We start from the raw sequence: 14,333 nt of genomic DNA, 5'->3' as shown, positions 1-14,333 counted from the left end.
TGCCTGACCCTTGGCCAGACTCTACTGCCCACCCCTATGCCTCCACAACGCTGGACCCCACTGGTCCAGACCTTCACTCTGCTCAGGATTATCACTTGTTGTGTCTGTGTTCACCGGTGTCCTCCACTGCCCTGTGATTCTCATAGGATGGCACCATGTCTTACTTATCTCTGGGTGCCAGAGACTAACAGGGCTGGCTGCAGAGGGAGTCTCCATGCTCAGATGAATAGAGCCAACCTCCAGTGTCACTCAGCAGTTTGGATCAGGAAAGGTCTGAGGGTCTTTCTTTTTTTCCCATCATATCCTGCTGTAGAAACCAGAAATGGGGGATGATTTCCCATATTGTCAATCCCAGAGGAATGGCTGAGCTGGAAGGGCCAGTGGAGGTCATCTATGTTAATCCTTTATCTTTGAATTGTTGGACTGAGGCCCAGAAAGGGGAAGACCTAGTCCCAGGCCATTCATCAGTGAGAAGTTGTGACTAGAATTCAGATCCCAGCATACTTCTTGGTTTGCTGAACTGTTAGATTTTTTATTTTCTTTGCTCTTTCTCTACATAAACTTTGTGCTGTGGTAACCCCAATTCCTTCCACTGAAAATCAGCCAAAATCTCAAGGCTCTGGAATGTTTCCCTCTCCCCTTCCAGATAACTCCATGTACACTTCATTTTATACAGCTGTCATCACAAGTTTGCATTCCTGTTTTCTTGTTTAGTACTTTTGGGGTAATATTTAAGTTCTTATAGAAAATGGGGTATATTTCTTTGTTGCTTGTCTTTGTCCACTGACATTTCATGTGAGATTCCTATCTGTCAGCATGCTGTTTTAGTTGGTATTGCTTTATAATATATTTTAACATCTAGTCAGACTGGTCCTCCTCTCATTAGCCATCATTATCAGAATTTTCTTTGCTTTTCTTACTTTTCTTTGCCTCCAGATAATTTTTACCTGGGTTACTTAGGGGAATCAAGGGCAGGAAAATAGTTTATCCCAGGCTGCCCTAATCTTGGGCATCAACACAGATCAGTTGAATTGTGTGCTCAACTCACGGCTCTGAAAATGAAAAAGAGGCCCATTGATTGGATAAAATAGGCAAAAAAGGAAGTGGTGACACCAACTCCCCTTGCCACTGCCCTTTACCTCCTGTCCTGGGAGGCAGGGCAGGAGGGCCGCACGGTGATAGATGTGCTTCCTCGGGGTGGGTGTAGCTGGTGCGGGAGATCACTCGGCAACTATGGGTTTGCCTGAGACCTGGAGCCTATTGGCAGCTTCCTGTGTAGGGTGGGGAGTCGGGGGAGCAGGCCCAGCCCACACATCCTCTGAACCTGCACCGCCAGCCCTGCAGCCATCCCACCTCCTTGGCAGGGGCGCAGTCTGTCTGCACCCTGAGGTCTTTGTGCTCTGGTGCAGGAGTCTGCTTCTCACTGCCCACTCTCTCAAAGTTGGTACCTCAAAACTAACACCTCACCTCTTATTAACCAGTTACCTTTAAAAGCACTTACTTGAGGTACAGAATGGACACCTAATTTTATCAGCGACCCAACTGCTTTGTAAGACAAAACTTAGGAATCCTCTTTGTTAAAAAAAATTTCATTTTATGTCAGAGTATCAGTTCAATTCAGTCGTTCAGTCATGTCCAAGTCTTTGTGACCCCATGAACCGCAGCACGCCAGGCCTCCCTGTCCATCACCAACTCCTGGAGTCCACCCAAACCCTTGTCCATTGAGTTGGTGATGCCATCCAACCATCTCATCCTGTGTCATCCCCTTCTCCTCCTGCCCTAAATCTTTCCCAGCATCGGGGTCTTTTCAAATGAGTCAGCTCTTCACATCAGGTGGCCAAAGTACTGGAGTTTCAGCTTCAAAATCAGTCCTACCAATGAACACCCAGGACTGATCTCCTTTAGGATGGACTGGTTGGATCTCCTTGCAGTCCAAAGGACTCTCAAGAGTCTTCTCCAACACCACAGTTCAAAAGCATCAATTCTTCAGCACTCAGCTTTCTTTATAGTCCAATTCTCACATCCATACATTTCCACTGGAAAAATCATAGCCTTGACTAGATGGACCTTTGTTGGCAAAGTAATGTCTCTGCTTTTTAACATGCTATCTAGGTTGGTCATAACTTTCCTTCCAAGGAGTAAGCGTCTTTTAATTTCATGGCTGAAATCACCATCTGCAGTGATTTTGGAGCCCAGAAAAATAAAGTCAGCCACTGTTAACACTGTTTCCCCATCTATTTCCCATGAAGTGATGGGACTGGATGCCACGATCTTAGTTTTCTGAATGTTGACCTTTAAGCCAACTTTTTCACTCTCCTCTTTCACTTTCATCAAGAGGCTCTTTAGTTCTTCTTAACTTTCTGCCGTAAGAGTGGTGTCATCTGCATATCTGAGGTTATTGATATTTCTCCTGGCAATCTTGATTCCGGCTTGTGCTTCATCCAGCCCAGCATTTCTCATGATGTACTCTGCATAGAAGTTAAATCAGCAGGGTGACAATATACAGCTTTAACATAATCCTTTTCCTATTTGGAACCAGTCTGTTGTTCCATGTCCAGTTCTAACTGTTGCTTCCTGACCTGCATATAGGTTTCTCAAGAGGCAGGTCAGGTGGTCTGGTATTCCCATCTGTTTCAGAATTTTCCACAGTTTATTGTGATCCACACAGTCAAAGGCTTTGGCATAGTCAATAAAGCAGAAATAGATGTTTTTCTGGAACTCTCTTGCTTTTTCAATGATCCAGCGGATGTTGGCAATTTGATCTCTTGTTCCTCTGCCTTTTCTAAAACCAGCTTGAACATCTGGAAGTTCATGGTTCACGTATTGCTAAAGCCTGGCTTGGAGAATTTTGAACGGAGTATAGTTGATTTATAATGCTATATTATATAGCAAAGTGATTAGGTATATAGCAAAGTGATTCAGTTATATATATATATATACATATATCTATTATTTTTCAGATTCTTTTGCCATGTAGGTTATTAAAAAGTGTTGAGGAGAGTTCCCTGGGCTCTACAGAAAATCCTTGTTGATGACCTGTTTTTAGGAACACTGCTGATTGGCACTAGTCATCAAGGCAAAGTGACTACTTTGCCTTTCTTGTCTTAGAAGCCTGGTTCGTAGACCATCTTGGCCTGTGCCCTCCTTTCCTCAGGTCATCACCTAAGGGGATCTTAAGAAATCCCTGTACATTATCAAGTTTCAAAATTCCCTTCAATTTTTGCTTTGAATTAAGTGAAGTCTAATTTAGGAAAAATTGCTATCTTTAAAATACTCTTCTTATCAGGTAGGAATATATTAGGAATCTCCATTCAAGTTCTTTTTATAAATCTCAATTATATTGCCTAAATTTCTTCATATGGATCACAAATAAGTTTCATTAATATTATTTTAAAACATTTCACACATAATCTTTCCATTGTAGATGAGAGATCTTTCAAGCTGTAAATGATTATTATTTTATAATTATAATATAAATATTGAGTATTTTCTTTTCATCTTTTTATGTGGTGACTTTATTGAACTTTCTGATTCTAGAGATTTTGTCATTGATCCACTTTAGTTTTCTCAAGAACCCAGTACAGAGTGCCGTTTGCAATAATGTAAATTATTGCAGGTTTGATCCCTGGGTTGATCCCATTTGCAACAATGTAAATTATGACTCTACTTTCTAATATAGTAGACTAAGGACTGTTATAGGCTAACATATAGTCTACTATAGTAGACTAATGACTGAAGAAGAACTAAAGAGCCTCTTGATGAAAGTGAGAAAAAGTTGGCTTAAAACTCAACATTCAGAAGACAAGATCATGACATCTGGTCCTATCATTTCATGGCAAATAGATGGGGAAACAATGAAAACAGTAACAGACTTTATTTTGGGGGGCTCCAAAATCACTGCAGATGGTGACTGCAGCCATGAAATTAAAAGATGCTTGCTCCTTAGAAGAAAAGCTACTACCAACCTAGACAGCATATTAAAAAGCAGAGACATTACTTGGCCATCAAAGGTCTGTCTAGTCAAAGCTATAGTTTTTCCAGTAGTCATGTATGGATGTGAGAGTTGAACTATAAAGAAAGCTGAGTGCCGAAGAATTGATGCTTTTGAACTGTGGTGTTGAAGAAGACTCTTGACTCCTTAGAAGAAGACTCCTTGGACTGCAAGAACAAACCAGTTAATCCTAAAGGAAATCAGTACCAAATATTCATTGGAAGGACTGATGCTGAAGCTGAAGCTCTAGTACTTTGGCCACCTGATGCAAAGAACTTACTCACTAGAAAAGACCCTGACGCTGGGAAAGATTGAAGGCAGGAGGAGAAGGGGATGATAAAGGATGAGATGGTTGAATGGCTTCACCGACTCTATGGACATGAGTTTGAGCAAGTGCCAGGAGTTGGTAATGGACAGGGAAGCCTGGTGTGCTGCCATCCATGGGGTCACAAAGAATCGAACACGACTGCGTGACTGAATTGAACTGAATGACTGTTCCTCAGTGTTGCCTTCAGGAACTTTTAAAAATTGAGGTAGTTGGTTTGGCTGCATCCCATTTGAACCATCACCCTCAGTCTCAGCAATAGAGCCTTGAACTGGAAGCGGGGAGGGTGGGAGGTAGGTTCTAGACCTAAGAGACAGCCTCTGCTGAGGTTGGGAGAGTGTGAGCCTGGCTTGTCTGAAAGCAGACCAGTATGGCTGGAGAATGGAAACTTGTTCTGTTGTGTGGACACTTAAACATTTTTTTTTTTTTGGTCTGCAAGCAAGGGAAGTCAGTGAAGGATTTAACGCAGCAGGTGCAATGGTAGATTTGCATTATGGAGAGATCACTCTCAATGCCATGTGAGAACAGACTGCAGGAGAGCCAGAGGGAAAGAGGGTGCAGCTCATTATGTAATAGCAGCTAACTCATACATCTCCTTACAACATGCCAGGCGCTGTTCTGAGTGGTTTCTGTATATTAACTATTAAGTCTCCAAGTACACAGGGAGTCTGTGGCAGAGCCTGGTTTGAAGCCACAGATCTGGCTCCAGAGTGGACTCCTGAAGCGCACAGGTGATCCCATGTACCTCAGATGAAGTAGCATGGACCAGGGTGGTGGCATTGGAAATGGTGGGAAGATTGACGAAGGGGACCAATTGAAGAGATACTTAGGAGCTCATAGCCACAGGACCTGGTGATGGATTTCATGTGGTAGGGTGGTGGGAGGAAATATCATGGTTCCAGTTTTTCCTATGTACTTGTGGTCATTTGGAGTTTTTGTGGGACTTGCCTATTTACTTTTCTACTGAGTTATTTGTACATGCTTATCACCTCTACTCGTTTTCTGGGGAAGGAGAGAATTCAGATCCATTGCCAGGGTCCATTCTGAATCTCCCATGTATCTTCTGGGTGTGTGGCCAGGTGAGGGATATGGTCTCTGCTCTTTATACTTTTGCTTAAGGGTGTGAGAGCCAAGTGAACCTGCTCTGAGTGTTCCCTATTCAGCTCTCCCAGGGCATTTAGAGTGGGAGGTGAGAAATGTGCATCTTTTTCATGTAAATTGTCAGATGGGGCCTGGATACTGGAAATCCAGTGATATTGGGGGCCTTAGACATTATCTAATCCAGTCCCCTCATCTTATAGATTGGTACATCTGCTGCTGCTGCTGCTGCTAAGTTGCTTCAGTCGTGTCTGACTCTGTGTGACCCCATAGACGGCAGCCCACCAGGCTCCCCTGTCCCTGGGATTCTCCAGGCAAGAATACTGGAGTGGGTTGCCATTTCCTTCTTCAATGCATGAAAGTGAAAAGTGAAAGTGAAGTTGCCTAGTTGTGACTCTTAGTGACCCCATAGACTGCAGCCTACCAGGGTCCTCTGTCCATGGGATTTTCCAGCCAAAAGTACTGGAGTGGGTTGCCATTGCCTTCTCCGGATCGGTACATTGAGGCCAGGAAAACTGGGAAGAGATTTGTCAATGGTCATGAAAGGAGGCCAGGGACTTAGATTCAGGTCTCCCAACATCCAAGATACTAAAAGTATCTTTGGATGAGCGAGGATGTCAGCCAACAGCATCAGCAAGTGTCCAGTCACCTGCTCTGGTGGGGGTCCCCAGGAAGATCCTACAGTGTGTCAGAGCCAAGAGGTGGGATGGGGCAAAGTAAAAAATAGGTTGGGTTGAGCTAGAGAAATGGGTACCCATCACCCATGAAAACCAGACAGGCTGAGGTGTAAGTATGCAGAGGTGGGACCCAGCAGGGAGGCCTGTGGGATTTTGGATCAGGTGTTCCAAGAAGCTGGAGAAGAGTGGAGGGTGACATGAGCTAGAGGAACACACAACACCTCTCCAAACTCTGCCTGCTTGGGAGAGGAGACCTCTGAAGCCCATTCTGAGGGCCAGCCCAGCTTGCCCATCTCCAAGGAGATCCCAGAAGTAGTGATGAGTATGAGGGCCTGGACAGAGCCAGCTGACCTGAGAAGATCAAGCCAAAATCCAGGGCCTTGTCCTGCTGAGCAGGGCCCCTCATTCCCTGCCACCTGCCCCATGCCAGCCTTAAGGCCGTGGAAGGGGATGGTGCCTGCAGCAGAGATGTGAAGGAGGGTGGCCTGGGAGGAAGACTGAGAATCAGGCAGAGAGATGCAGAGAGGTCAGGAGCAGCCTGGAGTTGGAGAAAGGCATAGGTGGGTTCCGCCCCCACCCCAGCCCCCCAGCCCACCAGCCCCACCAGCCCCGGGCACTGTCTCACTGAGGAAGTCTAGAAGGAGCTGCCCAGAGCTCAGAGATGCTGAGGTGGAGTGGTTCTCTCCTCCCCGCAGAGCCCAGGCAGGGCAGCAGCTGCTGGGACTGCCTGTTCTCATCCTCCTCTGAGATGGGCCCAGGCCCCAAAGCCCAGGCTTCCACCAAAGCTAGTAAATCCTTGCTGTTGTGACCACCCATAGAGCTTATGCTTCCTTTCGTGTAATAGCTCCTCAGGGTTGCTGTGAGCAATCAATGAGATAATACAGGTAACGCTCAGCACAGTGCTGGCTCCACACCAGGGCTCAATAAGTGGAAGCTCTAATTACTATGTGTTGTCACATCTCCGTGGTGCTTTGGAACAGTGATCGCAGGTTCACATTCCTTCTCTGTGTTCAGTCTCTCACACCCTATGTGGTAGGCAAGATGTGCATTGTCCCCACATAACAGATGAGGAAACTGAGGCGAGCCCTGCAAGTGGTCCTTGGCTATCCAATGAGTTAGCAGCACAGAGAAGACAAGAATTCAGTTCAAGTCTAGTGTGTTTTCACTGCTGTGTGTTTCTTTTATAAAATGTAAGACTTTTATCCTTATTTCAGAGTTGGACAAATTCTAATCACCTTCTTTTGTCTCCTAACAGCCCTGCTGTAAGGAGTTAAAATATCAGAGAGATGTGTAGTGCTGGAAGGTAGCCTTGGAGAACATCCCACTCCCTGAATTTCTTGAGGCACAGAGAGGCAACATACTCACTCAAACTCACACAGCATATTAATAACAAAGCCAGGACTGGAATTCTGGGTCTGGTGTTCTTTCTCCTATACCTGCTGCCTCTATAGGTCTTGGTGACTTTTCTCTCCATTTCAGAGATGGGAAAACTGAGCCAGAAATGTAGACCAGCTTTATTCCAATCCCATAGCTCTTACCTTAGAGGACACTGCTGCTTCAGTGACCTGGTAGCTTTAGAATCTGATTAGAATTTGATATTTATGAACCATTAGCAGCAAAAGAGAAGGGCCATGGAGCGAAAAGATGGTATGTTAGGGGTAATAAACTTTGCAAATAGTTTAAATTGCATTTCAGGGTCTGATTCCTCTTGCTAGAGAGATGGGTTAGCACATTCAGAGTAGGGTTGTTTAAAATGCACCTCACATTTTAAATAACCATGGTTTTCTTAGATGAGGGGGAAAAAAAAAAAAAAGGTCAAAACCGCAAACTCATAGGTTTTCTGAAAGGTTACAAAATAAAATGTTCTTTGCTGGAGGATATAAAGGCAGTGGCTCTCTGTTTGACAAAGGAGAGAGCTCTGCTAGATAAATCCTACATTATGAACAAATGAGAACTCGCTCCCTCTCTTCCTGATCAGCTTAATTCATTGTTGCTTATCTGCAAATTCAATAACACTGATAAAACAAACCCCTCCTGAAGGCTGAGCATGGGGGCCTGGTTGCTCCTCCTCAGAGTCTTTCCCTATTTCTAACAGCCCCTGCTCCTTCGATGCCCTGTGCGGAAGTGGGCAGAGACCCTGTGCCTTGGCTCTGGGTCCCCCAGCCACACCCCACCCACGTCTGGGTCCTCGGAGCAGAAGATGCTCAGCAGATCCTCAGAGCAGAGCTGGTACACTGGGCCAAGAGCAGGTATTAAGCCTCCTTCCCACACTTCCCCACCCCGTCCAAGATAAATCATCTAATACCTAGCTCAAAGGTGCAAACATTTTTAATGCCCACGTGGACTGGAGAGTGGCCACCTGGGTGCCATCCTTGGTAACAGATCATACTACATAGGACGATGAAGGCTATTTCAGTTGTACAGCTTTAAGAATATTATTTATTAATTCCCTAAACCCGTTGTGTACCAAGTGTTTGTTTACTGCCTGCCTCCCTAACCACACTGGCAGGGTGCTGTCTGTGTTATGGAGGGGTCAAAAGGATATCCAAGGAGCCACAAGCTAGAGTTAAGCGGAAGCCAGCACCTGGAAGGTGGTCCTAGGGTGGCTTTGCAATGGACTAGACTGTGTCTTTCTCAGCCTGGGCAACTTTTTCTGAGACCATGTGTGCATGTGTTAGTGTGGAGCTTCTTTGTAGGATGTTATACTTTCCTGTGATACTGTACCTTACCTCATGAACCTGTTGCTCTGTAGTTACATTCCTCCTAAAGGATACTTAGAGATCCATCCTGTGAACGTAGAATCGTTGACCTAACCAAGTCCCAGATGACATACATTTTGTTACCCCACCCCCATCCACCCAATTCCTGCCAATCTCCCCCATAGAAATAAAGCTGGGATGACTATCTCTGTACATCAACTTCGGCTCCAGTGCATGTTTCCCTTGGCTGAATTTCTAGGACAGGAATTAATGAGTCAAAGGGCTAAGCCCTCATCACTGGGTTTTCTCTAAATGATAGCCATTGAGCTGTGAGCTCTAGAACTCTGTGCTGCCTGAGTTTGAACTCTTTCACTTATTATCTGTGGGGCTTTGAGCAGGTTATGTAACCTCCAGTTTCTTCATCTGCAGAATGGGGATAATAATAGTACCTACCTCATTGTGTTGTTGTGAGGATTAGATGAGAGAAGCCATGTGTAGCTGTTGGGTTGAATAGGCATGACTCATGAGATGGAATCATAAAGCCAACTTTATTTTTGTCTCCCGTGGTCTCTAATTTTTTTCTTCGATGCTGTTCCCCCCTCCCCAAAACCTAGATGAAATTGAAGGTAAGTCCGTGACTTTTCTGGCCATTTGCAGGTAACCAAAGGTGGTCCTGTCAGCCATTAGTCTGTTCTATCTATTGTGATTAAAAAAATCTTGGAACTCCGGCATAACATCAGCTTCTCTTGTCCACCCCAGCCTGCTTCAAGCCAGCTGCTTGTAGGCAAGGGTCCACTCAGCAGTTCTGACCCTCTCCAGGGTCCAAGATGAAGGTACAAAGCAAGGAGAGGAGACGAGAGGAAAGTTCTCCCCTGACTAGATACGATATTCTGATGAGCTGGTGTCACACTCTCTGGGCTATCTCTCTGTGTGGGGTGTTTTTGTGGATTCTTGGCGATCATTCCATCACTGGGGTGTCTCCCCAAGTACAGCTCCTTTGATGTGGCTGGTGCTTCTGCTCTATGGCTCACCCTATGGCCCCATTCTCAGGCCCGGGGAAAGCAGCTGGACTCATCCCCTCCCCTACTGTGGCCTCCCCTAACAAGGGGGCCCTCTGGCCTCGGATCTAAGACAATCACACCTGTTCCTTGTGTAGGGGCCCACACTGTATCCATCACCCCCACTAACCTGAGAGCACAGGCTGACCCTGGGGCAGCAGCACCCTCTCAGCAATCAGGGCAGGTGTGACTCAGATGCCCCAGCACTGTGGCCCCATCCTGGGCTTCCCTGGCAGCTCAGACAGTAAAGAATCTGCCTGCAACACAGGAGACCCACGTTCAATTGCTAGGTTGGGAAGATTCCCTGAAGGAGGGAATGGCAACCCACTCCAGTGTTCTTGCCTGAAGAATCCCATGGACAGAGGAGCCTGGCGGGCTACAGTCCATGGGATTGCAAAGAGTCGATCACTAAGCTCTCATAGGGGTTTCCATCAAGCTCCACCCTTCAGGTTGGAGATGAAGGACATAGTACTCTCCACCCTTCCTACTCAGGGCTCACTGGACCTTGGGAGCTCTTCCTAAAATTCCTGTTGAACCTCCAATAACCTTTTTTTTTTCAGCCTATTTTATATATATCAGAGATGTGCCAGCTCATGATACAGCCTCTTTTCCATGTCACATTTGGTGGTGCCCCACCTCACCCTGGAATGTGATTACCTTGGAGCCTCAACCACACAGTTCCATTTCATCACCCTTTTGCTTTTATGAAACACACAGAGGGTGCCCAGCATAGAGAGCATCCTCCACAAATGATAGTCACGTCTGCCAGTCTTATAGGCACTCATTTACACTGACTTCCTCACTGTTACATTTGGTTTTCTTCCTATTACTTTGTTTTATACTTTGAGTTTTATGTTTCCCTTAGACTAGAAGCATTTTTTTCTTTTTTGGCTGCACTGTGCAGCATGTGGGATCTTAGTTCCCCAATCAGTAACGGAATTCTTTGTCTTGGCAGCACAGAGGCTCAACCACTGGACCACCAGAGAAGTCCCTAGACTGTGACCATTTCTGTTGTTCGGAAGATTTTTATTTGCTACTCTCTTCTGCAGTGATTTGGAAAATAGACATATTGCTTTTAATTTATGAGTGGTTACCCTACATTTTTTTTCACAGACATCAGTAAGCCCATTTATCTCACTTTAATCATGTGTAATGGAGCGGTGGTCTCCATATATTCTGCAGTTTGAATGGAATTTCAGAGGGCTTCTCTGGCTGCCCACACATGTGCTGCCATCTTGCCATGATGTCTGCCCCACAGCTTTGCAAAGCACTGGTCCCTGGTGTAGGGCCTTTTATCTCTGCCCTGGACTTCCCCATCCATCATCTAGCAGGTTTCAGTACCTCTGGGCTTGTCTCTCTTTATCCCCCATTTTGTTCCCAATTCTCTTTTTCTAAAAGGTGCATGTGGGCAGGTTGCTGTTCGGTTGCACCCCCAGTCATGTCCGACTCATTGCAACCCTATGGAGTGCAGCAAGCCAGGCTTCCCTGGCCCTCACCACCTCCCAAAGTTTGCCCAAGTTCATGTCCATTGCATTGGTGATACCATCCAGCCATCTCATCCTCTGACACCCCCTTCTCTTCCTGCCTTCAATCTTTCCCAGCATCAGGGACTTTTCCAATGAGTCGGCTGTTTGCATCAGGTGGCCAAAATACTGGAGCTTCAGCTTCAGCATTAGTCCTTCCAGTGAGTATTCAGGGTTGATTTCCCTGAAGAGTGACTGGTTTGATCTCCTTGCTGTCCATGGGACTCTCAGGAGTCTTCTCTAGCTCCACAGTTTGAATGCATCGATTCTTTGGCGCTCTGCCTTCTGCAGTCCAGCTCTCACAACCGTATATGACCACTGGGAAGACCGTAGCCTTTGACTGTATGGACCTCTGTTGGCAGAGTGATGTCTCTGCTTTTCAACACACTGTCTAGATTTGTCATCGCTTTCCTGCAGAGAAGCAGTTGTCTTCTGATTTCATGTCTGCAGTCACCGTCCACAGTGATTGGATTACCCGTGGCTTAAAACCCATTAGTGGTTCCCCATTGGCTACAGGATAAAATCCAAGCCCACCAGTCGGATGCTCTGAGGACCATGTGATCTGGTCCTACCTTAACTTTTTAGGCCTTTCTGCCACACCAAACCACTCACCTACACACTACCCCATTAGGTGATTTGCACTTAGATTTTCATGTGCGTTGGTCACAGACTCTCACATCCCTGCCTTTGCTCATGTCATCCTCTCTGTCTAGAATGCCCTTTGGTAAAAGAGCCCAGAACCATGCCAAGCCAGTCATAGACTCTCAGGAATTGTTAAACTTCACCCATTCCTTCCTCAGCTGTCTATCAAAACCCTCCTGGGGACTTCCCTGGCTGACAAAAACAAAAAACTTCCTCATCCATCAAGGCCCAATTCAACTGCCATCCTTTCTCATTCTCAGGGAAGGCTTATCCTAACCTGATGTCCCTCCCTTTAGAATCACTGGCTGCTCCCAGCACTTTGTATACCTGGACTGTGATACCGGTGTGTTGGTGCTTTCTGTCTCTCCTGCCAAACTGAAAGCTCCCTGAGAGCAGGCTTGAGCCTGACACCTGCTGAATTGCTGCAAGGACCCTTGAGCCCAGTTGGGTCGAGTTGATGTTTGGTCGATTGCACTGTCTCCCTCAGAAAACAAGGGTACTGTGCCAAGCTATGAAGCTGGGAGGACACCTTGGGACTTGGTGCCCAATCTGAATCCATGTTCATTTATTCTTCATATCCTTTTGCTTCCAAAATTGATGCAAGGTGGCCCACACTCAAACTGTTAAATTAGGAACAGAAAATTTAAGATTCCACATGGAAGTAGCAAGGTGCCAACATGCTCACCTTCTTCCTTAACTGAACAAGCCTTACTGAGGGGTAACTTGCGCTACGGTCCCTTCCATGTGGGTGGCAGCTGGTGAAGGTTCCTTCAGTCTGTTTCTGTCCCGATGTATTCTTCCTCTCCCTTGACAAGCCATGACCATGTTCGAAAATGCCTAACATGCCGGGAGGAGAATTTAAATTCACAGCAAATACCTCATCTTTGAGGAATGGGACAGGTGGTGAGGGCGTGTGGGCTGCTCTGTTTCAGTAGAGATACCCTTGTTCCTGGGCTAAATTTAAAAAGCTTAGGTACTTCTTCAAGGGTCACTGTACAGCACAGCTGTATTTTAACCACAGTTTAGCACAATATTCTCATGCCTTTCTGGAGTGGTTTTTTAGTAGAAGCCAAGGGCATACGCTTAAAATGTCAACCAGGGAAGTCATCTGAGCAGCAAAACCCATCACCAGTTCTGAATTGAGTGTGAAACTCACACATCCCTGTAGAACTCACAGAAGTACATGCTTAGATCCTCCTCATGCACACATATCAACATATCAACTAACAAATGTTCTTGTGCAGGCCCATTATGATTGCAGGGATACCTTACACACACACATTCACGCATACATGGCACACAGCCCCTCTGGCTCCCCCACATCCCATGGGCGCACACAGCCTCCACAGAAAGAGACATGGAGAACTGTCTTTTTTCTGCACCTCACTCTGCCTCCAGTTTATGTTCCCTTAGGACAGAACTTAAAGTGTCTATTTAATAGTTTCAATTACTCCAGGCTCCTGAGACCTTCCAACTTGATTCTGATTGCTTTAAGGTGTCAGATAATTTGGGAAAAAAGGAGGAAAGTAGCCTGAAGTTCTTGAAGAGGCAGTCTTCTCAGCTCATCTCTGAAGTGGTTGGTAGCTGCTAGTGGTCTGGAGGGTGGTACTGACCTCTTGCTTCTAGGCGGTGTTCCGTCCACAGGTCCTGACAGATAGAGGCCTTGGGTAGTGATTTGCTGTGCTGCCTTGGTCTCCAGGGCAGGGACCAGCCCCTTTCTGCAGCCCTTCTAGAACCTGACAGGAGTGAAAACAGAGGCCCAGGCCAAGGGTCCCAGCAGACAAGGAAACTACCCTATCTTCTGCCCCTGCACCCTACTCTGGGGTGAATTTTTTTTTTTTTTTGTCTGCTTTCTGTTCTCATTGACAGTGATAGCTCTGGAGGTTGATAAATAATCAGAGGTCACAGCCTTTGGCGATCATTGATGCTGCAGTAGACAGAGATGGATCTGACTGCCCTGTGCGCCAGAAGCCTGAAGAGGGAGGCGGCGTGCGTGTGTGTGTGTGTGTGTGTGTGTGTGTGCGTGCGTGCGTGCATGCTCACTGCAAGAACTGTGATAGGCAGGAGGAAGCTAAGGACAAGGGCTGTGGGCACTGGTGTGTGAATCCTGGCTTCACCATTGACAGGTGTGTGACTTCGGGCAAGATCTTTGTCTTCTCGGTGCCTGTTTTTTCTGCTACAAAATGGGCATGATAAGAGCACCTACCACTGTGTGGTTGTGAGGATTACACAAATTATACAGCTGGCACCTGATGCTCAGCAAACGCCCCCCACCCCCACCCCACCAAGATCCTGGTTACTGTTTTTTATAGTGGGGAGA

Source organism: Bos taurus, chromosome 15, assembly GCF_002263795.3.
Source record: "Bos taurus isolate L1 Dominette 01449 registration number 42190680 breed Hereford chromosome 15, ARS-UCD2.0, whole genome shotgun sequence".
Classification (NCBI taxonomy): domain Eukaryota; kingdom Metazoa; phylum Chordata; class Mammalia; order Artiodactyla; family Bovidae; genus Bos; species Bos taurus.
Note: the sequence above shows the minus strand (reverse complement) of the source record.